The 23,097-nt window shown below is 48.5% G+C and overlaps 1 long non-coding RNA gene across 1 annotated transcript; it reads left to right on the top strand.

Annotated features, from left to right (window-relative positions):
* The first annotated feature begins 5,812 nt into the window (after positions 1–5,812).
* On the top strand, positions 5,813–6,329 carry LOC139835323 (uncharacterized). The gene is made up of 3 exons (XR_011751124.1): positions 5,813–5,905; positions 5,984–6,037; positions 6,126–6,329. It is a non-coding gene; the product is annotated as an uncharacterized lncRNA (long non-coding RNA).
* Positions 6,330–23,097: the final 16,768 nt, after the last annotated feature.

The raw sequence follows: 23,097 nt of genomic DNA, 5'->3' as shown, positions 1-23,097 counted from the left end.
GAAGAAGGGGATGCTGATACGTCTCAAACGTATCTATAATTTCTTATGTTCCATGCCACATTATTGATGATACCTACATGTTTTATACACATTATATGTCATTATTATGCGTTTTCCGGAACTAACCTATTGACGAGATGCCGAAGGGCCAGTTCCTGTTTTCTGCTGTTTTTGGTTTCAGAAATCCTAGTAAGGAAATATTCTCGGAATCGGACGAAATCAATGCCCAGCATCCTATTTTTCCACGAAGCTTCCAGAACACCCGAGAGCCGCCAGAGGGGAGCCACAGGCCCACCAAACAGTAGCCCGCGCGGCCAAGGGGGGGCCCACGCCCCCCTGTTGTGTCGTCGCCTCGTCAGCCTTCCGACTCCGCCTCTTTGCCTATTTAAAGGTCCCTGACCTAAAACACGATAACAAAAAAACCACGGTACGAGAAACCTTCCAGAGCTGCCGCCATCGCGAAGCCAAGATCTGGGGGACAGGAGTCTCTGTTCCGGCACGCTGCCGGGACGGGGAAGTGCCCCCGGAAGGCTTCTCCATCAACACCACCGCCATCTTCATCAACGCTGCTGTCTCCCATGAGGAGGGAGTAGTTCTCCATCGAGGCTCGGGGCCGTACCGGTAGCTATGTGGTTCATCTCTCTCCTATGTGCTTCAATACAATAATCTCATGAGCTGCCTTACATGATTGAGATTCATATGATGATGCTTGTAATCTAGATGTCATTATGCTAGTCAAGTGGATTTTACTTATGTGATCTCCAGAGACTCCTTGTCCCACGTGTGTAAAGGTGACAGTGTGTGCACCGTGTGGGTCTCTTAGGCTATATTTCACAGAATACTTATTCACTGTTATGAATGGCATAGTGAAGTGCTTATTTATATCTCTTTATGATTGCAATGTGTTTTGTATCACAATTTATCTGTGTGCTACTCTAGTGATGTTATTAAAGTAGTTTATTCCTCCTGCACGGTGTAATGGTGACAGTGTGTGCATCGTGTAGTACTTGGCGTAGGCTATGATTGTGATCTCTTATAGATTATGAAGTTAACTATTGCTATGATGGTATTGATGTGATCTATGCCTCCTTTCGTAGTGTGAAGGTGACAGTGTGTGTCGTCGTGGTGAACGAGCAGATGCCATAGGATGGCTTAGATTGGGGCCGAATGGACGCAAGAGGATTCGGGGGAGGGTTTGCGATCAGGTGGGAAGAGATTCCGGATGGTTTCCTCAAGAACTTGGCCAAGGCCAGAGGTTGAAGAAGAAAGACACAAGGAAGAACTCCCTCTAGATCACCATGTTCATAGATTCACACAAGTTACAGGCTCTGCCTTCCTGCATACACGCGTACATGCTTGCCATTGAAGATGGGCTGCCCCCTCTCCTTATATAGGGGAAAGGGTGGCTTACACTGCAAGAAACCCTAATGGCATCTTTGACTGGACAAACTACTTTACAGAGTTACTGTACAAAGCTGCTTTAAGCGCTCTTGTACAAAGCTACTTTAATCACAGATGACACCGGGGCCTTCTTTTATCATAGAAGCTGACGTCCCCCGGCTTCTTTCTCCGTCACCTCTCTCTTTGGCGCCAGGGCTCTGAATAAAGTTACTTGGCTTAGCTCATCCTTGTCTTCTTGCTCTGAAGAGAATCTTTGACCAGTCCTGCCGACAGGCTCCCCTTTCCGGTATCTTTTATACCGGGTCCCTAAGATACCCCTTTGGGGATACCGGCTTAGCCTTGCTCTTCCGGATTCCTACTAGGCTTCCGGCAAGAACATTAAACCGGTATCTCGATGGCTCAAACCATCCGGTTTGGCATGCCTTTGGCATACCGGGGGTTATCCCCCCAACATTAGTCCCCGAAGCTGGTATAGCCTGGAGGATTCTATCCTACAGACCATGCCAGGTTTTCATCTTTCTAAGATACCGGTTTAGTCACTCATCTCTTGAGCTTAGTTCCGGCACCTTTACCCTTGTTCCTTTTCTTCTCTTTGCAAGGCTCGTTCCGGCATCTCTTTTTTCCGGCACCACGTGTCTTTGCTCCTTCCTCGGCGAAGTCGAGAATATATCGGGCCCCGCGCCTGTCAGTGACACGCGCACTGTAACTGACGCGCCAGTGTCCGCTGTCACATCGCTTCGACTCCCGCGCACGCATTTAATGCACCGCAGCGGATCCCACTACCTCTTCGGGATCCCGCGTGCGTCTCCGTGCGGCTTCCGTTTTCGCGCGTGTATCCGTTTGCCACGTGGCGGCCCAAGGTGCGAACCGTCGCGGGCCGCGAGGCGAACCGCCGCGGCCCAGCGGTTCGCTGCCCACTTTCTCTCTCTTATATAAGCACAACTGCCCGTTCCCCTTCATCTTCTTCGCATTCTCCTCCTTCGCGCACAGAGCTCCACGCCTCTGCGCCTCCGCCGCTCTCCGTCCGCCGTCGTCCGTTCAAGCTCCGGCGCCCGGCGAACTTACGCCGCCCCTCCGCCGAACTTCGCCGTGCGGAGTTCTTTGGCAGCACCTTCCTCGCGTCCGCCGCATTTGCGCTTCTTCGCGAGCTTTTCCGCTTCGCCATCGACGGAGCTCGCCGGCGACCGCAGAGCCGCTCCACCGCCAGCAAACACTCCCCTCAGCGTCCGCGCCGCTCAAGGTTTGTATCGATTTTGCTTTACTCGCCGTTCGCTTGCTTTCCAGATCTTGAGCCTTTGGTGTTCTTATTTGCTCTTTTTCTTTGGTTTTCTTCTTACTCGTAGATCTTCACACGGGGTTGAAGTTTGGGATTCCTGTTTCTCCGCCCATCCTTGCGATGTCTGACGAGGGATCTTCCTCTGCATCCTCTTCTTCTCTCTCTCTCAAGCGCCGTAGACCTTCTCCCGGTGAATCTACGGCCTCAGATCCAATGGAAACCGATTCCGGCAACCAGCAGGAATCCGGTGACCCCCAAGAGTCCGGCGGCCACCTAGAATCCGGTAGCTTTAGCCAAGCTTCCGGTAGCCAAGAGGCCAGTGGCTCTGGTCAAGCCTCTAGCAGCTCCAGCCAATCTTCCGGCGAGGAGCCTTCCCCAACCACCCGCGGAGCCTGGATGGGCTCCTACGTTACTGAGTTTGAGATCGATTGGCTGTACCGGTCTCGGAGGATTCCGGAAGGAGTTGCCTGCCGGATTCCGGATAACGAGATCGAACCGGATCCGGAAGACGACGAGCATGTTGTTTTTCTCGCTCACTTTGAGCGCGGCTTCGGCCTTCCTGCCTCTACTTTTTTCCGGGATTTCCTGGATTTCTACGATCTCCAACCTCACCACCTTCCTGGCAACGCCCTTTTCTATCTTTCTTGTTATGCCACCTTCATGGAGGCTTACATCGGCATTCGTCCCACTCGTGAGACGTTTGCCCGTTTCTTCAACCTGCGGATCAACTCCGTCCAGGGCAAGGAGATCCCCAAGCCCAAGCCGCCCGTGCAGTGCGGCTCCTGCATCGTCGGCTCCCGCCAAGGGAGCACTTTTCTTAAGCTTTCCGGCCTCGAGTCTTGTCGCACCTGGCAAGGAACTTTCTTTTACGTGAAGAACACCGGCCGCGCTGATCGCATCAATCTTCCTCCATATCAAGCGGGGCCCCCCAGTAGAACCAACTGGAGCTATAACCCAAGGACGGAACACGCCGAAACCAACCGGGTAGTGCGTTTCTTGGCCTCTCTGAAGAAGGAGACCAACATCTGTTCTGACGATATCATCCGGACTTTCATATCGCGCCGGGTGCTTCCTGCGAAGCGCCGCGCACATAGGATGAGCGAGATGTATGGCCCGTGCGATCCTACCAAGATCACGAGCCGCGCTCTCAGCAAGAAAGACGTTGTTCTCAAGGCCAAGCAGATTTGTCAAACTGCTATGCCTTTTGCGTGGGAATGGGGCCTCCTTCCCCTCAGTTTCTCAAACCGTCCGACCCAAGAAGTAAGAGATTGCGCAATTTGGGGTTGTTTTTGCCGGTAAGTTTCTGCTTTTGCTAACCATCTTTTTTACCTTGTTTCAGGCCAGGGACCGCTTCCCCTCTATCCAGGCAGAGCCGCGAGGACCTCTCCGGAAGCGTGCCTTTGACTCCTTCGACCCGGATCCCTACATCTTTTGGAAGGATCTGAAGATGGGGAAGACTCCGGCTGCGCGCCTTGGCCGGGACCCGCCGGAGCCCACCGAAAATCCGGAGGAGCTGGTTGTGCTCGAGGTATTTTCTTTTCCGGCTTCTTATACTTTGCCATTATCGCTTTCTTGCGAATTGCTTCTTAGCCATATCCAACTCACAGATCCACGAGCGCGTGCCGCCCCTGCGCGCCGAGGCCGGCACTGAGTTTGTGGACAAACTCATGGCCCAGGGCCAGAAGAACAAGCAGCCGGCATCGACTGCCGGCTCCAGCCATGCTCCTCCCTCCAAGCGCTTCCGGACGGAGCCCGTGGGGAGAAAGAAGTGGGCGTGCGCCGCTACGGGCGCAAAGCGATGCCAACCGCTTCCGGGTAATTTCATTTTCCGGCTTGCCTCCTTTTTGCTAAGTTCTTTTTCCGGTTGCTTCTTCTCAACCACTTGTCTTTTTTCTTTTTCTCAGCCCCGCTCTCAAGCTTGGCCCAAGGCCATCGGGCTCTGAGGGATCCGCAAGGACCTCAACCCCTCCTCCTCGTTCAAGCCCGGCACCATCTGGTGCCGGCAACACCTCTGCCTCCCTTTCGGGGGGCACAACAAATTCGGGGCGTGCGGCCCCTTCACTGTCAGATCACCGCACGGAGGAGGATCTTTCCTTCCTCCCGGAACACCAAGACACCGGCGCCAGCAACACCGGCGCCGGAGAAGAAGAAGCTGCCGGGCGGGCGGAGCCTTTTGCTCCTCCCGTCCTCGAAAAGACAACTTCCGCGCCGGAATCTTCCGCGCCGGAAGGCTCCAAGACGGGTGACGCTCCTAGTGCTCCCCCTTCTCCACGCACCATCCTCATGCCTCCGCCTGAGACTCCTCGCGCCCAGCCCTCCAAGGCCGCTCCTGGCGCGCCGCCGGCTAAGACTTCCGGGGCCTCTTCTACCGCGCCGCCGCCCAAGCCCTCCAAGCTCATCAAGGGGAAGGCGACGGCCTCCAGCGCCCCTTCGGGCGGCCAGCAGCCCTTGGTGCTGCACGTCTCCAAGGCTGCCAAAAGCGCCAGCATGAAGGCCACCGGCCTCCTCGGCCGTATTACGGAGTTCCAGCGCCAAGGCCGGGACCTGGGGCACCTCCTGCCGTATGCCCAAAAGTGGAACGCCGCGGACATCACTCCGGCGACCCGCGGCATGGGCAAGGATCGGCTGCCGGCACCTGATCCTGTCGGGGATCGGTGTTCTGAGGAGCACTTCATGCGGCTCCGGGCTGCCGTAAAAGAGCTTGACAGCGCGTGGTACGATTCCACGAACAATCGACGGTATGTTCTATTAACTTTCAACCTTTGCCGGTTTCTTTGTTTCCGGTTCTGCTTTATCTTTTCCTTAGTTTCATGCCGGTTTCTCTCTTGTCTATCTTCCCGGTCCCGAGTTTTGTGGTGAGAGCGCAGCTCTTAGCGCAAAACTTAACTTAAGTTTTTAGCGTGAAACCGGCACTGCCAGTCCCCGAGTTTCGGGTTAAACATCTTCTCCTTAACACATAATTTACTTTAGAAACGCGCAAAACCGGCACTGCCAGTCCCCGAGTTTCGGGTTAAGAACTTTGTTCTTAGCGCAAAACTTTATCTTAAAAACGCGGAAAACCGGCGCTGCCAGTCCCCGAGTTTCGGGTTAAGAACTTTGTTCTTAGCGCAAATCTTAACTCATTTCTTCTTTTTCTTGAACAGGTCACCGCTGACACTCGGAAGGCCCTCTTCGAGGAGCTTTTATGGGAGCACCGGGAGCTCGCTGAGGCACACGACAAGTGCCAAGGTGAGTTTTTTATTCTACCGGCATCTTTGCTACCGGAAACCTTTTTTCCTTGTGACACTTACAATTTCTGTTCAACAGTGATCCCGGAAGCTTCCATCGATGCTCTCAAGGAGCAGCTCGCCACGGCCCAACGTACTATTTTTTCCTTTCTCCTTTGAACTTGGTTTCTTTTCAGTTTTACTAGTGTAACCTTGCTAACACTCATTTTTCCGGTTCTGAGGGGAGAAGGATGAGCTCAGCCGGCAGCACCAGGAGGAGCTAAACGCCCTCAAGACCAGCTACCAGGAGCTCAAGTCTCAGTTGATTCAGCTGGGGCTTGACCACGCCAAGGCCCTCAAGGCCGCTGAAGTGACCGCAGCGGCCAAGTTGGACGAGGCTCTGGAGAATGCCTGCAATGCCACTGTGGTGTTGCGGGCAGAGCTGGAGGAGATGACCAAGGCCCGGAAGGGTGCCGTTGAGAAGGCCGCGCGGCTGGAGGAGGGGCACAAGGAGTGCGATCAGCTGATCCTGCAGACCGACACACTTGCCCTCCGTAAGTTGTTTTCTTTTACACTTTGACTACTGCATACGAGCCTTTTTTCCTTCGACCCCATTTTTGTTTCCGCTATCTTTCCGTCCGGTCTCTCTTCTTCCGGATTCTTTTCTCTCCGGTCTCTTTTTCTTCCGGTCTCTTTTTCTTCCGGTCTCTTTTTCTTCCGGTCTCTTTTTCTTCCGGACTCTTTTCCTTAAGCTTTTTCTTTCTTTGCACAGGCCTCTTTCCGGACTCGCAGAGGTATGCCGTCAAGAAGGTCGACGCGCAGCGCAAGGACAAAGGCCAAGCGGATCTTACCGTGCCATGGACGCCCAAGGACCATCTGGTCGCGCTTAACGCGCGGGTGTCCCATATGCGCTGCATAGCAATCTTTCGGACATCCCTGATGTAGCTACCCAGCTATACAGGACTTTATGGCCTGGCGAGGAGGTGCCGGACACCTTCTCCCTCATCAACGACCATCTGAAAGGTGCCGGCAGGAGGATCCGCGAGTGGCAGTGCTCTGCTGCCCGCGCTGGAGCGGACTCCGCCCTCCGCGTCGCCTGCTCCTGGTACCCGGAGCTCAATCTGGACGCCCTTACTGGCGTGCGCAAAGGCGCAGAAACGGATCTGGACCCGATCCTCTCCGCCAAGCGGCAGGATCGCGCGTACCGCATCGCGGAGTATGCCGACATGCGCACCTTCATCCCTCCCCCTCCTGGCGTCACGGATTATCTCGACGAGGAGGAGGGTGAAGCCGAAGAAGAGATCCTGGGCGATGCTGGTGCCGGCGATGCTCCTCCGGAAGCCCCTGCTGCATGATGATTTCCTTTGAAGTGTTTGCTCATTATATCTGTTTGTCCTGTTGCTTTAAGACAATATCTGTTAAATTCTGCCCCGGAATGCCGGGGCTTATGATGTAAAACTTAAGTTTGCCTGTGGTTGTGCTACAACATTTCCTGCCGGTAAGTTATACCGGTAGCTAAGTACTTATGAGTTTGCCTTAGCATATTTTGCTTTTGGTTCCGCTTTTATCCTGCACTGCAAAGATTTCTCAATTGCTTCCGCATCCAATTTGATGCATACTTGGTTCTTTTGCCTTGGCTCTGCCTGCCTTCTCTGGGCGTTCTTTGGCGTATGAGCACAAGGTTCTTTCACCAAACAAGCATCTTCTTGAACTTAGAAATAACTTTGAAATTTTGCAAAAAACCGGTTTAACCGGGGTTAATTAAATTTTTCAGATTGTTCTTTCCTGCTCTCCCTTTTCGCAGTTCATGTGCTTATCCCCTACCGGTTTATCTTGCTTGCCATGAAGCCGGTTTGCGGACAGCAGCAGAGTCGAAGACTCCGGTAGGATTTAGCACACTACTAAACCGGAAAGAAAAAACATTCAATAAGCAACCGGTAAACTGAAAAAATAGACAAGTTACATGCAACTTAAGTTGGGGTAGTCCCCGAGATTCACTCAAGGTTCCGGCATCTTTTATTCATAGCATATAAGGTACAAAAAGGAACTTCTTACACCACCACTTCAAGAGTAGAAAGGACGCAATGAGCTACGTTCCATGGACGCTTGCTCTCCTCGCCGGACCTGTCCGCCTTTCCTTTCTTCCATTCCTGTGCATCTATCAAGTAGTATGCATCATTGTGAAGCACCTTGCTTACAATGAAGGGACCTTCCCACGGTGGCAAAAGCTTATGCCGGCCTTCAGTGCGCTGCACCAGGCGAAGTACAAGATCTCCTTCCCGGAAAACTCTTGGGTTAACCTTCCGGTTATGATAGCGTCTTAGGTTTTGCTGGTAAATGGCTGTTCTTGCCAAAGCCAGCTCTCTTGCTTCTTCTAGCAAGTCCACATCGTTTTCTCTGGCCTCTTTGACCTCTTGCTCAGTATAGAGCTGTACCCTTGGTGAATCATGGATGATATCGGTTGGTATCACCGCTTCTGCTCCATAAACCATGAAGAAGGGAGTGTATCCGGTAGACCGGTTTGGAGTTGTTCTTATACTCCACAGTACTGATGGTAGCTCATCGAGCCAACATCCCGGTGACTTTTCCACCGCATCAATGAGTCTAGGCTTGATACCGGAAAGCACCAAGGCATTCATTCTTTCTACTTGGCCATTGCCCTGTGGATGTGCCACTGAGCACAAATCCAACCGGATGTTCTTTTCTTCACAGAACCTTTTGAACTCACCTTGAGCAAAGTTGGTTCCGTTATCGCGATGATGCTTTGTGCGGGTATCCATACCGCAAAATGACATCTTTCAAGAATTTCACAGCTGTATGCCCATCACACTTTGCGATAGGTTTTACTTCCAGCCACTTGGTGAACTTATCCACCATGACCAAGATGTGAGTCATGCTGCTTCTTGCAGTTTTGAATGGTCCAACCATGTCAAGGCACCAAACAGCGAATGGCCATGTTAGCGGTATTGTCTTTAAACCGGATGCTGGGGTATGGTTTTGCTTGGCGTACCTCTGGCAGCCGTTGCATTTTCTTACCAAATCCTCAGCGTCCTCCAAAGCAGTGGGCCAATAGAACCCATGCCGGAATACTTTTGCTACCAAAGCCCTTGATGAAGCATGATGCCCACATTCTCCTTGGTGAATTTCCTCAAGCATTTCTTTTCCTTCCTCCGGTTCCACACATCTTTGAAGGACACCGGTAACGCTTCTTTTGTACACCTCACCATTGATGAATGTGTAAGCTTTGGACCTTCTTTGTATCCTCCTTGATTCATTTTCGTCAGCCGGCAAGGTGCCGCTGATCAGGAATTCCTTAATAGGTTTAACCCATGATGGTATTTCTCGAACCAAAAACACCGGTGCATCTATCTCCATGCTATCTACCAGCATCGTTTCTTCCGGTATGGGTACAGCAGTCCCCGAGCCTACCGGAGCAGTCCCCGGGTTCCCTTCATCGATATCCATGGGTACTAGGTGTGACTCTGGTACAAAAATTGATTCTGATTCCGGGCTCGGCTTGATCGATGGCACTCTTAGGTGAGCCAAAGCTATTCCGGGAGGAATTTCTTGCCTAGATGAGCCCAACTTGGACAAAGCATCCGCGGCTTCATTTTCTGCTCGCGGCACATGGTGAAACTCACATCCTTCGAAGAATCCGGCAATCTTTTGCACGTGAAACCGGTACGAGGCCATGTTGGCGTCTTTTGCATCCCAATCTCCTGAGCACTGCTGTACCACAAGGTCTGAATCGCCATAGCAAATGATCCGGTGTGCACCGATCTCTTTTGCGACCTTAAGCCCATGGATCAAAGCTTCATATTCAGCGACATTGTTCGATGCCCTAAAATGTACTTGCAAAACATACCGGAGGTGGTCTCCTTTTGGTGAAGTAAGCACCACACCGGCACCTAGACCTTCCTTGAGCTTAGATCCATCAAAGTGCATCTTCCAGTATTCTATCCTCTGATCTGGCGGTTTGTATTGCATCTCCGCCCAATCAACAAGGAAATCAGCCAAAGCCTGTGATTTTATGGCATCTCTTCTTTCATATACCGGCACGTACGGTGATATCTGGATCGCCCATTTTGCAATCCGGCCGCTGGCATCTTTGTTGCACATGATGTCGGAAATTGGTGCTTCACTCACCACCTTCATGGGGTGCTCCTCAAAGTAGTGCTTGAGTTTTGTGGCGGCCATGTACACGCCATAAGTCATTTTCTGGAAGTGAGGGTAGTTTTGTTTTGAGAGGGAGAGCACCTCGCTCAAGTAGTATACCGGCCTCTGGACGGTTTTTTCTTCCTCTTCTCTTTCAACCACAACCACTACACTCACAACCCGGGTTGTTGCTGCTATGTATAACAGCATAGGCTCCCTTTCTAGAGGTGAAGCCAGTCTGGGTGCTGTGGCTAGCATCGTTTTTAGCTCCTTAAACGCTGCGTCTGCACGAGGGTCCGGACGAACGTGTCGGATTTCTTCATGAGAGCATAGAGTGGCGAGCTTTTTCTCCCAACCTGCTTACAAACCGGCTCAGCTATGCCATGCTTCCGGTAAACTTTTGGACTTCTTTTAACTCTCGAGGGATAGCCATTCTTTCTATCGCCCGGATCTTTACCGGATTAACCTCTATGCCCCCGGCTTGAAACCAGGAAACCGAGCAGCTTGCCGGCGGGGACACCAAAGGTACATTTTGCCGGATTGAGTTTCATCCGGAACCGCCTTAGGTTATCGAATGTTTGCCGGATGTCATCGATTAAAGTGTTTTTTACCTTAGTTTTTATCACGATGTCATCCACATAGACTTGCACATTTTTTCCAATTTGATTAAACAAGCATTTTTGCATACAGCGCTGGTACGTTGCACCAGCGTTGCGCAACCCAAAAGGCATAGTGACATAGCAATAAGCCCCGTGCGGGGTAATGAACGCAGTTTTTATTTGATCTTCCTTTTTAAGGGAATTTGGTGGAAACCGGAATAGGCATCCAGGAAGGACAACAACTCACACCCGGCGGTTGAATCAATCACTTGATCGATTCGTGGCAAAGGAAAAGGATCTCTTGGGCAAGCCTTGTTCAGGTTGGTGTAGTCGATGCACATGCGCCACACCTTCGGAGCTTTTGCCTCCAGGTTCTCATCTTTCTTCTTTTCAACCATTACCGGATTGGCCAGCCACTCTGTGTGCGTGACCTCCACAATGAATCCAGCAACAAGCAGCTTGGTTACTTCTTCTCCTATGATCTTTCTTCTGTCTTCAGCGAACCGACGCGATGGTTGCCGCACCGGCTTGGCATCTTTCCGGACGTTTAGAGAGTGCTCAGCCAGCTCCCTCGGAACACCTACCAAATCATCGATTGACCAGGCAAAGATATTCCGATTCTCACGGAGGAAGGCGACGAGCGCGCTTTCCTATGCTTGATCAAGGCCGGCGCCGATACGAACGGTGCGCTCTGGGTAAGCCGGATCCAGCACAATGTTCTTTGTTTCATTGGTTGGCTTGAATGCCGGTGTGCCCATGTTTTCACTCATTGCCGCCAAACTCATTTGTGAGGATTGAGCCAGCGCAACAGCTGTCTGCATTCTTTTCTTTTCCTCCGCGATCACCAGCGATTCTGCTAGGTTTGATCCGGCAGATGCGATTTCCGGTGAGATCTTATAGTTTCCCACCACGAGTCAATGGCCCACGAGGTGCCGGCATCTTCATCTTGAGGTAAGCCGTATGAGTGGTGGCCATGAAAGCAGCCAACGCCGGTCTCCCCAGCAATGCATGGTAGGGACTGTCCGGATCCACCACCTCAAACTCCAGATTTTCCACCCGGCAATTGTCACGTCCTCCAAATGCCACGTCCACCCGAACTTTTCCTATCGGGGCACGGGACAAGCCAGGGACGATCCCATGGAACGTTGTGCGCGTTGGCTGAAGCATGTTTTCTGTTATGCCCAGCGTTTGCATGGTGTGCTTGTACATGATGTTGATGCTACTGCCATTGTCTATCAGCACCTTGCTGAACTTCACTCGAGTTTGCGGCCCTTTCATGATCGGGTCCACAACAAGAGCATATCCACCCGGATTCGGCATGATCTTTGGGTGATCCTTGGATGACCAGGTAATTTCCTGATTGGACCACATCATGTACTTGGGAACTGCCGGCATCACGAGATTGACCTCCATGGAGCGCCGGTGTACACTTTGCCGGTCTGTTGGCTCGGTGACAAAGACAACACAGCACAGATGCGGATCTTCGTAAACATTCCGGCCTAAAGGTGCCGGTGGAGGTGGCTGGTTATCATTTTGCTCCACCGGTTAACTTGCTGGTACTGCTGCCGGTTTGGCTGCACCGGTAAGGCGTTTGCCCGGTAAGTGGTGGTGGTGGCGGTAGCTGTTGTTGCTGCCGCGGCATGTCTTGCGGTGGCCGCGCATCTTTCACCGTTCCTTTTTGCATCAAGTACTTGGTCCAGGTACAATCCTTCGTCAGATGGTTTGACGGATGTGCCGGATTCGGCGTGTGCCACCGGCAAGGTTGATCCATGGCAGCTTCCATGGTGTATTTCGCGGGTTCTTGCCGGTTCTTCTTACGGACCCAGGGTTTCTTTTCCACCCATTGTTTCTTAGGACCTGCCCATGGCTGCGATCCGGTTTTTTGCCTCGGCTGTCGCTGGCCTCAAAGTTTTCCTGCACAAGAGCAACTTGCTGCGGACCGTACCTTCGATCCGGAAAATCTTCCCTTCTTTTGTTATTCCGGTTGTCCGGTGTTGTTCGTGGCGCAGCTGTTCGGCTCCGGTTGCTGCCGGTTGCGTTGGGTCTCCCAACGCATAGCTATCCGCCACACGTATCATCTCTGCCAACGTTGTCGGCATGTTGCGCTGCAACTTTTGCCACAACGGTGAACCTCTTCTGCATCCACCGCTAAACCAAGCAATGGCTTGTGCCTCGATCACCCCCTCACAGAGTTCCTTGTGGTGTTCCACCGGGCCCGATAATCCCGGTCTGTTTCGTTCGGGCGCTGCACGCACAGAGCAAGTTGCTGCGGCCTGTTTGGCCTCTGATAGGTGCTGCTGAAATTGCTCACAAAGGCCTCCTCAAAATCCAGCCAGCCATTTATGCTTCCTGCCGGCAAGTTGTTTAGCCAGATTCTTGCCGGTCCAACCAAAAACGATGGTATGATCCTCACGGCCCAACGCCGGTTTCCTCCTCTGCTACGGTTCCTCCACCGCCTGCAACGTATACCGCGGTCACGTAATCCGCGAGCCAATCTTCCGGCTTCGTGGTGCCGTCATACGTCTTTGTGTCACGGGGCAACATAAAGTTGCGAACTGGTGGTTTTTCTTTCATGATCCTTGGGCCAAAACACTTTGGACCTGGCGGACCTTCCTCCTCGATCATTTCTGACAAGTATACTCTATCCAGACGGTGCCTCGCATCCCGTTCCGGTAAGTATCTCTCTCCCAGGCGTTCTCCCAATGGGTTCCGGTATGCTGCCGGTCTCGTGGAATCGGCTTCATCGTGACATTCCGGTACCGCGGCCCTTGCCTGCCGATACCTTGGGGGATCTATTTCCTCCTCCTCGTACGCTGCCCTTGCAGCTCGATAGTTTTGCCCGGTCTCATATCTACCGGTATGATTGTTTCCGGCATAGCCTCTGGCGTAGCCTCGCTCTGCCCCTTGGCTTTTTCTTCCGGCATCGTGTTGCCCGGCTTGTTGCTTTCCGGCAAGAACCGGATCGTACACAGTCATCTGCTGCGCATTCACTTCTTTTTCTCTCCTTCTATCCGGATGGGGGGACGAAGCCTGCCCATGGGATTTGCTACCGGCATTCTTTGTTGAACGCGCGGATTTTGAGGCCGCTGCCTTGTTCAGCTTAGCCAGCTGCTCAGCATTTTGCTGCTCAATGGTTTCCAGCAGCTCTCTAACACGCTCCTGCTGCTTTACCAAAGCCTCTCCGGAAAGCGACTCGCACAGCTCTACAGCGGCCTTAGCAGCTTTTATAGTTTTATCCGGGCTGCTATACTTAGGCTTTTCCACGATGCTAACAGATGCGGAGGCGCTCTTGCCGGTAAGAATCTCTTTGCGCAAATCTTGATCTAGGTTGCGAGCTTTTAGCCGGTTTTCCGGCATCCTAGCAGCATGCGCGCTAACAGAAGCAAAGCCATGGGCAGCGTTATACTCACGTACGGTTAGGTTCAGCTCGCGCTGCGCCCTGACGATGTCCTTGCCGCTCTCCAGCATCTTCTGGCGCTGCGCCTCCAGCTCCGCCTGAGCCGCTGCCGGATCGATGTTCTGCGCGATGGGGGTGGCGAGGACGTTCATCGCCGCCTGGAGCGGTGTCTCCAGTGGCGCGGATGATGCTCCCGCTGCGCCTGCGCCGCGCTCCAGCGGTGGCTTAGCCGCACGGGTCGAAACCGCGCGACCGGCACCTTCAGCCGCAACCTCCTTTCCTGCACCAGCCACACCGGTCATCATTACCTCGACGCTGCCGGCGGCGCGGCCAGCACAGAGCCATCTTGGCGGGTCCGATGCCACCAGCACCGGCGAGAGGCGCTGGCGCACGGGGACGGTGCCGAAGTAGACGCGATGGCTGCCGAACTCGATGATGCGGCCGTTCTTGGGGAAGACGCCGCCGTTGGCGAAGCAGCCCGCGTTGTCGTTGATGAAGTCCATGGCGTAGATGCTCTGCACCAACGCGGACACCGTACGCTCGCCGGAGATCTCGAGAACGCCCGCCCGAATGTGAACTCCATCAAGCGCCACTTCATGCCCCACGGTGGGCGCCAACTGTCGTCGTGGTGAACGAGCAGATGCCATAGGATGGCTTAGATTGGGGCCGAATGGACGCAAGAGGATTCGGGGGAGGGTTTGCGATCAGGTGGGAAGAGATTCCGGATGGTTTCCTCAAGAACTTGGCCAAGGCCAGAGGTTGAAGAAGAAAGACACAAGGAAGAACTCCCTCTAGATCACCATGTTCATAGATTCACACAAGTTACAGGCTCTGCCTTCCTGCATACACGCGTACATGCTTGCCATTGAAGATGGGCTGCCCCCTCTCCTTATATAGGGGAAAGGGTGGCTTACACTGCAAGAAACCCTAATGGCATCTTTGACTGGACAAACTACTTTACAGAGTTACTGTACAAAGCTGCTTTAACTGGCTACTGTACAAAGCTACTTTAATCACAGATGACACCGGGGCCTTCTTTTATCATAGAAGCTGACGTCCCCCGGCTTCTTTCTCCGTCACCTCTCTCTTTGGCGCCAGGGCTCTGAATAAAGTTACTTGGCTTAGCTCATCCTTGTCTTCTTGCTCTGAAGAGAATCTTTGACCAGTCCTGCCGACAGGCTCCCCTTTCCGGTATCTTTTATACCGGGTCCCGGCATACCCCTTTGGGGATACCGGCTTAGCCTTGCTCTTCCGGATTCCTACTAGGCTTCCGGCAAGAACATTAAACCGGTATCTCGATGGCTCAAACCATCCGGTTTGGCATGCCTTTGGCATACCGGGGGTTATCCCCCCAACAGTGTGCATGCTATGTTAGTACTTGGTTTGGTTATGTTGATCTGTCATGCACTCTAAGGTTACTTAAACATGAACATTGAATATTGTGGAGCTTGTTAACTCCGGCATTGAGGGTTCGTGTAATCCTACACAGTTAGTGGTGTTCATCATCCAACAAGAGGGTGTAGAGTCTAGCATCTATCTATTTATTCTGTTATGTGATCAATGTTGAGAGTGTCCACTAGTGAAAGTATGATCCCTAGGCCTTGTTCCTAAATACTGCTATCGCTGCTTGTTTACTGTTTTACTGCATCTTTACTTCCTGCAATATTACTACCATCAACTGCACGCCAGCAAGCACTTTTATGGCGCCGTACTACTGCTCATATTCATTCATACCACTTGTATTTCACTATCTCTTCGCCGAACTAGTGCACCTATTAGGTGTGTTGGGGACACAAGAGACTTCTTGCTTTGTGGTTGCAGGGTTGCATGAGAGGGATATCTTTGACCTCTTCCTCCCTGAGTTCGATAAACCTTGGGTGATCCACTTAAGGGAAACTTGCTGCTGTTCTACAAACCTCTGCTCTTGGAGGCCCAACACTGTCTACAAGAATAGAAGCACCCGTAGACATCAAGCTATTTTCTGGCGCCGTTGCCGGGGAGGAAAGGTAAAAGGCACTCACACTCCGGTCCCAGGTAACTAAGTTATTTTCTGTTGCCGTTGTAAGTGCTCGAAGCTATCTCCTTTAGATTCTGCAATTGCATCTTTTTGTTTCTTGTTGACACTAGTTAGGCATAATGGACAACAATGAGCTTCTTATTCTATTTCCTGATTTAAGACATGGATGGTTTGATGCGAAAATTAAAAAACCTATGGAACACATTAGTATGAACGCTTTGAACACCATTGTTGCTAATGATATGGAAAATTCTAAGCTTGGGGAAGCTGGCTTTGATGAGCATGATATTTTTAGTCCCCCAAGCATTGAGGAGAAAATTTACTTTGATGATACTTTGCCTCCTATTTATGATGATTATAATGATATTGGTCTTTTGGTGCCGCCTACTATGGAGGATAAGTTTAATTATGATTACAATATGCCTCCTATATTTGATGATGAGAATAATAATGATAGCTACTTTGTTAAATTTGCTCCCACTACATCTAATAAAATTGATTATGCTTATGTGGAGAGTAATGATACTTTTATGCATGTGAATAAGAATGCTTTATGTGATACTTATATTGTTGAGTTTGTTCATGATACCTCTGAAAATTATTATGAGAGAGGAAAATATGGTTGTAGAAATTTTCGTGTTACTAAAACACCTCTCTATATGCTGAAATTTTGAAGTTACTCGTGTTTTATCTTCCTATGCTTGTTACTTTGCTCTTCATGAACTTATTTATTTACAAGATTCCTATGCATAGGAAGCATGTTAGACTTAAATGTGTTTTGAATTTGCTTTTTGATGCTCTCTTTTGCTTCTACTATTTCTTGAAAGTGCATCATTGAAATTACTGAGCCCATCTTAATGGCTATAAAGAAAGAACTTCTTGGGAGATAACCCATGTGTTTATTTTACTACAGCAATTTTTGTTTTGTTAAGTCTTGGAAGTTGTTTACTACTGTAGCAACCTCTCCTTATCATGTTTTTGTGCCAAGTAAAGTCTCTATGGTAAAGTTGATGCTAGATTTGGATTGCTGCGCAGAAACAGCATTGCTGTCTGTCACGAATTCGCGCAGAAGTCTCTGTAAAAAAATCAAAAAAATCTGCAAATTTACGTGTGTGATCCTCAGATATGTACGCAACTTTCATTAGTTTTGAGTTTTTCCGTTTGAGCAAGTTAAGTGCCCCTTCCAGGTTCGTCTTTACGGACTGTTCTGTTTTTGACAGATTCTGCCTTTTATTTCGCATTGCCGCTTTTGTTAAGTTGAATGAGTTCCTTTGTTCCATTAACTTTCAGAAGTTTTGTGCAATGTCCAGAAGTGTTAAGAATGATTGTGTTACCTCTGAACATGTGAATTTTTGATTGTGCACTAACCCTCTAGTGAGTTTGCTTAAAGTTTGGTGTGGAGGAAGTTTTCAAGGGTCAAGAGAGGAGGATGATATACTATGATCAAGAAGAGTGAAAAGTCTAAGCTTGGGGATGCCCCCGTGGTTCATCCCTGCATATTTCAAGAAGACTCAAGCATCTAAGCTTGGGGATGCCCAAGGCATCCCCTTCTTCATCGACAAACTTATCAGGTTTCTTTTCTTGAAACTATATTTTTATTCGGTCACATCTTATGTACTTTACTTGGAGCGTCTTTTTGTTTTTGCTTTGTTTGAATAAGTTCATCCTTGTGTGGGAGAGAGAACGCTCCACTGGTTCGTATGAACACATGTGTTCTTAGCTTTTAATGTTCATGGCGAAGGTTGAAACTGCTTCGTTAATTGTTATATGGTTGGAAACGGGAAATGCTGCATGTAGTAATTGGTAAAATGTCTTGGATAATGTGATACTTGGCAATTGTTGTGCTCATGTTTAAGCTCTTGCATCATATACTTTGCACCCATTAATGAAGAAATACATAGAGCTTGCTAAAATTTGGTTTGCATAATTGGTCTCTCTAAGGTCTAGATAATTTCTAGTAAAGAGTTTGAACAACAAGGAAGACGGTGTATGGTCTTATAATGTTTACAATATGTCTTTTATGTGAGTTTTGCTGCACCGGTTCATCCTTGTGTTTGTTTCAAATAAACCTTGCTAGCCTAAACCTTGTATCGAGAGGGAATACTTCTCATGCATCCAAAATCCTTGAGCCAACCACTATGCCATTTGTGTCCACCATACCTACCTACTACATGGTATTTCTCCGCCATTCTAAAGTAAATTGCTTGAGTGCTATCTTTAAACAATTCAAAAGTTATTACTTCTTATTTGTGTCAATGTTTTATAGCTCATGAGGAAGTATGTGGTGTTTATCTTTCAATCTTGTTGGGCAACTTTCACCAATGGACTAGTGGCTTCATCCGCTTATCCAATAACTTTGCAAAAAGAGCTGGCAATGGGATTCCCAGTCCCAAATTAATTAACAAAAATAGACACTCCTCCATGGTATGTGATTGTTGGACGGCACCCGAAGGATTCGGTTAGCCATGGCTTGAGAAAGCAAAGGTGGGGAGGAGTGTCATCATAATAAAACTAAAATAAAAAGGCACTCCTTCGTGGTATGAGATTGTTGGCAGGCACCCGAGGATTCGGTTAGCCATGGTTTGTGAAAGCAAGGTTGGAAGGAGTGCCACCCAAAAATAAAAATTCATGGGAGCCGCTCTTTGAAAGTCTGTCTGGCAAGGGGGTTAGAGTGCCCACTACCATTCGTTGACAACAACAAACACCTCTCAAAACTTTACTTTTTATGCTCTCTTTATGTTTTCAAAATAAAAGCTCTAGCACAAATATAGAAATCAAATGCTTCCCTCTGCGAAGGGCCTTTCTTTTACTTTTATGTTGAGTCAGTTCACCTATCTCTTTCCACCTCAAGAAGCAAACACTTGTGTGAACTGTGCATTGATTCCTACATACTTGCATATTGCACTTGTTATATTACTTTACATTGACAATATCCATGAGATATACATGTTATAAGTTGAAAGCAACCGCTGAAACTTAATCTTCCTTTGTGTTGCTTCAATACCTTTACTTTGATTTATTGCTTTATGAGTTAACTCTTATGCAAGACTTATTGATGCTTGTCTTGAAAGTACTATTCATGAAAAGTCTTTGCTTTATGATTCATTTGTTTACTCATGACATTACCATTGTTTTGATCGCTGCATTCATTACATATGCTTACAATAGTATGATCAAGGTTATGATGGCATGTCACTTAAGAAATTATCATTGTTATCGTTTACCTACTCGAGGACGAGTAGGAACTAAGCTTGGGGATGCTTGATACGTCTCAAACGTATCTATAATTTCTTATGTTCCATGCCACATTATTGATGATACCTACATGTTTTATACACATTATATGTCATTATTATGCGTTTTCCGGAACTAACCTATTGACGAGATGCCGAAGGGCAAGTTCCTGTTTTCTGCTGTTTTTGGTTTCAGAAATCCTAGTAAGGAAATATTCTCGGAATCGGACGAAATCAATGTCCAGCATCCTATTTTTCCACGAAGCTTCCAGAACACCCGAGAGCCGCCAGAGGGGGGCCACAGGCCCACCAAACAGTAGGCCGGCGCGGCCAAGGGGGGGCCCGCGCCCCCCTGTTGTGTCGTCGCCTCGTCAGCCTTCCGACTCCGCCTCTTCGCCTATTTAAAGGTCCCTGACCTAAAACACGATAACGAAAAAACCACGGTACGAGAGACCTTCCAGAGCCGCCGCCATCGCGAAGCCAAGATCTGGGGGACAGGAGTCTCTGTTCCGGCACGCCGCCGGGACGGGGAAGTGCCCCCGGAAGGCTTCTCCATCAACACCACCGCCATCTTCATCAACGCTGCTGTCTCCCATGAGGAGGGAGTAGTTCTCCATCGAGGCTCGGGGCTGTACCGGTAGCTATGTGGTTCATCTCTCTCCTATGTGCTTCAATACAATAATCTCATGAGCTGCCGTACATGATTGAGATTCATATGATGATGCTTGTAATCTAGATGTCATTATGCTAGTCAAGTGGATTTTACTTATGTGATCTCCAGAGACTCCTTGTCCCACGTGTGTAAAGGTGACAGTGTGTGCACCGTGTGGGTCTCTTAGGCTATATTTCACAGAATACTTATTCACTGTTATGAATGGCATAGTGAAGTGCTTATTTATATCTCTTTATGATTGCAATGTGTTTTGTATCACAATTTATCTGTGTGCTACTCTAGTGATGTTATTAAAGTAGTTTATTCCTCCTGCACGGTGTAATGGTGACAGTGTGTGCATCGTGTAGTACTTGGCGTAGGCTATGATTGTGATCTCTTATAGATTATGAAGTTAACTATTGCTATGATGGTATTGATGTGATCTATGCCTCCTTTCGTAGTGTGAAGGTGACAGTGTGCATGCTATGTTAGTACTTGGTTTGGTTATGTTGATCTGTCATGCACTCTAATGTTACTTAAACATGAACATTGAATATTGTGGAGCTTGTTAACTCCGGCATTGAGGGTTCGTGTAATCCTACACAGTTAGTGGTGTTCATCATCCAACAAGAGGGTGTAGAGTCTAGCATCTATCTATTTATTCTGTTATGTGATCAATGTTGAGAGTGTCCACTAGTGAAAGTATGATCCCTAGGCCTTGTTCCTAAATACTGCTATCGCTGCTTGTTTCTTGTTTACTGCATCTTTACTTCCTGCAATATTACTACCATCAACTGCACGCCAGCAAGCACTTTTCTGGCGCCGTACTACTGCTCATATTCATTCATACCACTTGTATTTCACTATCTCTTCGCCGAACTAGTGCACCTATTAGGTGTGTTGGGGACACAAGAGACTTCTTGCTTTGTGGTTGCAGGGTTGCATGAGAGGGATATCTTTGACCTCTTCCTCCCTGAGTTCGATAAACCTTGGGTGATCCACTTAAGGGAAACTTGCTGCTGTTCTACAAACCTCTGCTCTTGGAGGCCCAACACTTTCTACAAGAATAGAAGCACCCGTAGACATCAGATGCCTTGGGCATCCCCAAGCTTAGATGCTTGAGTCTTCTTGAAATATGCAGGGATGAACCACGGGGGCATCCCCAAGCTTAGACTTTTCACTCTTCTTGATCATAGTATATCATCCTCTTCTCTTGACCCTTGAAAACTTCCTCCACACCAAACTCAAAACAAACTCATTAGAGGGTTAGTGCATAATCAAAAATTCACATGTTCAGAGGTGACACAATCATTCTTAACACTTCTGGACATTGCACAAAGCTACTGGAAGTTAATGGAACAAAGAAATCCACTCAACACAGTAAAAGAGGCAATGCGAAATAAAAGGCAGAATCTGTCAAAACAGAACAGTCCGTAAAGACGAATTTTACAGAGGCACTTAACTTGCTCAGATGAAAAAGCTCAAATTGAATGAAAGTTGCGTACATATCTGAGGATCACGCACGTAAATTTGGCAGAATTTTCTGAGTTATCTACAGACGGTGCTGCTCAATTTCGTGACAGTAAGAAATCTGTTTCTGCGCAGTAATCCAAATCTAGTATCAACTCTACTATCAAAGACTTTACTTGGCACAACAATGCAATAAAATAAAGATAAGGAGAGGTTTCTACAGTAGTAACAACTTCCAAGACCCAAATATAAAACAAAAATTACTGTAGTAAAATAAACACATGGGTTATCTCCCAAGAAGTGCTTTCTTTATAGCCATTAAGATGGGCTCAGCAATTTTAATGATGCACTCGCAAGAAATAAGAGTTGAAGCAAAAGAGAGCATCAAGAAGCAAATTCAAAACATATTTAAGCCTAACCCACTTCCTATGAAAAGGAATCTTGTACACAAATAAATTCATGAAGAACAAAGTGACAAGCGTAGGAAGATAAAACACGAGTAACTTCAAGATTCTCAGCATGTAGAGAGGTGTTTTAGTAACATGAAAATTTCTACCACCATATTTTCCTCTCTCATAAAGATTTTCAGTAGCATCATGAACAAACTCAACAATATAACTATCACATGAAGCATTCTTATTCTCATGCATAAAATAATTACTACTCCCAACATAAGCATAGTCATTCTTATTAATTGTAGTGGGAGCAAATTCAACAAAGTAGCTATCATTATCATTCTCATCAAGTGTAGGAGGCATAGTATAATCATAATAAAATTTACTCTCCATAGTAGGCGGCACCAAAAGACCACTATCATAATAATCATCGTAAATAGGAGGCAAAGTATCATCAAAGTAAATTTTCTCCTCAATGCTTGGGGGACTAAAAATGTCATGCTCATCAAAACCAGCTTCCCCAAGCTTAGAATTTTCCATATCATTAGCAACAATGGTGTTCAAAGCGTTCATACTAATATCATTGCTACTAGCATGCAAATAAGATTCCATAGGTTTTTTAATTTTCGCAGCAAACAATCCATGTCTTAACTCAGGAAATAGCTTAAAAAGCTCATAGTTGCTTTCCATTATGCCTAACTAGTGAACAAGAAACAAAAAGACGCAATTGCAGAATCTAAAGGAGATAGCTTCGAGCACTTACAACGGCACCAGAAAATAACTTAGTTACCTGGGACCGGAGTGTGAGTGCCTTTTACCTTACCTCCCCGGCAACGGCGCCAGAAAATAGCTTGATGTCCACAACTGGCGTGTGGTTGACGTGGGAGGTTTGATGGTGGTTGACGGGCTTGATGGAGTGTCTTGATTCGTCCCCGGCAACGGCGCCAGAAAATAACTTAATGGCTACGTGTGCTTCTATTCTTGTAAACAGTGTTGGGCCTCCAAGAGCAGAGGTTTGTAGAACAGCAACAAGTTTCCCTTAAGTGAATCACCCAAGGTTTATCGAACTCAAGGAGGTAGAGGTCAAAGATATCCCTCTCAGGCAACCCTGCAATTACGATACAAGAAGTCTCTTGTGTCCCCAACACACCTAATACACTTGTCAGATGTATAGGTGCACTAGTTCGGCGAAGAGATATTAAAACACAGGTGGTATAGATGGTGGTAATATTGCAGGAAGTAAACATGCAGTAGAACAGTAAGTAAGCGGTGTTTGCAGTATTGGAAACAAGGCCT

Source organism: Lolium perenne, chromosome 2 (assembly GCF_019359855.2).
Source record: "Lolium perenne isolate Kyuss_39 chromosome 2, Kyuss_2.0, whole genome shotgun sequence".
Lineage (NCBI taxonomy): Eukaryota > Viridiplantae > Streptophyta > Magnoliopsida > Poales > Poaceae > Lolium > Lolium perenne.
This window is presented reverse-complemented; position numbering and strand designations above follow the sequence as displayed.